Raw genomic sequence first — 2,522 nt, forward strand, 5'->3', positions numbered from 1 at the left:
AGTTTGAAACAGTAACTTGAGTAAAAAAATCAACAAATAACAAAACTTTACACCTGTCACGCCCAGCTATTTTTTCCTACATATTTTTATTGTTTCCAAGTTTTTCCTATGTAAATGCCATGTTCCAGTTTGTAGTTCAAATGAATACAAAATTTGAACATTCAGCTTGATGAACAGAAAGAAAGGAACAGTCTTCAAAGTTTGTCAGCATATATTCCAATGCCAAGTTTACATTTTACCTAAAACACCCCATAACTTTATCAACAACTTATCTGCTGAATGATGAGTAGACCTTTTCAGTCACATGGGAGGGGCGGCTGCCCTTTATCTCCTTAGGGAGCAGGATTGCTTCACTTGCTCTTAGAATGTCCCTTGGCTTTGCCTTTGGTCTCAGGTTTGTATGCAGATTTGGCTTGCATCTTCTCTGCCTCCTCAATCAAAGCCTGTTCATAAGGAGACCAGGCAGCACTGGGCATGGCTTTACTGATCTTAGCTAAAAAGTCCTTCACTGTTGCCTGGCTGGTTTCAGCATAGGCTCTTGGACCCCATAGGAACTGATAGCATGGTAGGGTCACTGTCAGGAATCTGACAGTATTCCAGGTACTTTTCTTCCACTAGATCTTCAGTGATGAGCTTCCTTACATTCCCAAAGATGAGGTGTGGGACCTCATCATAGACTCCTAACATATTCAGGAAGTGCCAGACCACCTTCTCTGTGGCAATGTAGCCATTTAAGTAGATCACACTTAGGAGGGGAGTCAGAATGCCCCTGTTGGGAACACCCAGCTCAGTGCAGCTACTCCCATCATCTTGAAATCTAGCTTGCTGACAAGCATGTAGGCCTCACCATTGGGCTGGACTTCTTCCATCTCAATGCCAAACACTATGTCCAGTCGACAGCGGGCTATCTCGAAGATCTCAGGGAAGTGCTCCTTGAACCTTTTATTGATAACTTTCAGCATATCTGCCCTCCTTGCAGGCTCTTTAATTTTGTACCTGCAGAGCAAGAATGACACCAGCATTGCTGCCTTCCTTGATAAAAGAGCCATCTGTTTGCTTCCAGTGGAGAGTGGGCCATAAAGGAACTACCATTTTTTCTCTCTTTGGCCCTTTGCTCCTTTACCAGACCTTTTGTGAGGCATATCAGCATTGGTGGTGGGTGTCTTGCCCTGTGGGAAGCCAGCAGTAGAAGTACTTGGCCCAGCATCTCCTGAAGCTTGGTCAGAGCAGGCAAGTGACTCTCCTTTCTCTGTGGCCTTTGCCTGAGCATCATTTAGCCCCTGGGCCTCATCTTGGTTCTGGCAACATTTCTCACAAGCATGGGCCTTTATCTTCTTTCCTCTGGGCACAATGACTGAGGATAGGAATAGAAAACAGTACTTTAGGTAACAGCGACTTGGATCAGGAAAATAATACCCTGTAAGCATTTTTCCAGAAAGCAAACAGTTGGAGGAAGGTCCAACTATGCTTTCAAATGCTAATATCAGTGCCTTAACAAGGGCATTCTTATAAGTGATCAACTATCTCCCATAACCATGTGGTGATGAGGAATGTTCCCCAATTACTCTGAATAGCGAAATAAATGTCCTGAAGACTATGACTGGGTAAAAGAGAAATGGGGAGAATTTAGGCCCCGAGTTGGGGTTCCAGAGATGAGAGGAGAAAGCAGCTGAGCAGAGGACAGTAGGAGAAGAGAGAAAGGAGTTTAGATAAGGCAAGCTGGTGCTGAGTATATGGCTGTGGGAACAGACTGATGGATCTGAAGCCCCCCAGGGATTCATCTGATTGCCAAGTGATTGCTTTTTATATGTATTTTAAAGACATTAGGTAAGAAGCCCAGCAGAGTGCTTATAGTTTCAAAATTAACCATAGTCTCACTATGTCAGTCTTTGGGGGAACGAGCTGGTTAAAGAAAACTACAGCCTTCTTGAGTTACTGTGTGATTAATACAGAAAGAATAAGTCTTCTTTCTACAGCTAATGGTAAACGAATGCAGGAGTTGAATGTAATTTTACAGCCTGAGAAATCCTGAGTGAAAGATGGTTTCCAAGCCAAAGAGTAGGGAACCAAAGTAGAATGTATTTAAATGGTGCTGCTCTCTTAAGCGAAGCTGCTGCTTCCAACATAGCTGACAGAGGTTAGGGAACAGAGGCTGATATGATCTCTCTTGAACCAAAGCCTACAGGCAGAGCTTCAGGGTTGAAAACATGCTAGAAAAGGTTAGGCCTAGAACTACAGTTCAAAGGACAGTGTCATGGCAGAGAGGGCTTGGATATTTGCTGACTTCGTTTTGTTTGTTGTTGTCACTAACCTGGTTGCACTGTTTGCAATGCTGATCATGGGTTTATGTGCCCTCTCTACAAAAGTTCCAAATGAACTGAAGTAGGGAGGGAACTGAAGAACGGAATGCTAAGTTACAAACAATGATAACGGAGGAGGAAAAAGAACTCTGCCCAAAAGAAACTAGTAAGGTGATAGCAGCTAGAGGTCAGGGCTCTCTAACTGCAAGATGTCTGTCAGCT

General features: G+C 43.7%; 1 pseudogene; it reads right to left on the reverse strand.

Annotated features, from left to right (window-relative positions):
- Positions 1-350: 350 nt before the first annotated feature.
- Positions 351-1,049, reverse strand: LOC127185243 (melanoma-associated antigen B4-like; annotated as a pseudogene).
- Between the last annotated feature and the right edge of the window lie 1,473 nt (positions 1,050-2,522).

The sequence above is a fragment of the Acomys russatus genome, chromosome X, assembly GCF_903995435.1.
Source record: "Acomys russatus chromosome X, mAcoRus1.1, whole genome shotgun sequence".
NCBI classification, from domain to species: Eukaryota; Metazoa; Chordata; class Mammalia; order Rodentia; family Muridae; genus Acomys; species Acomys russatus.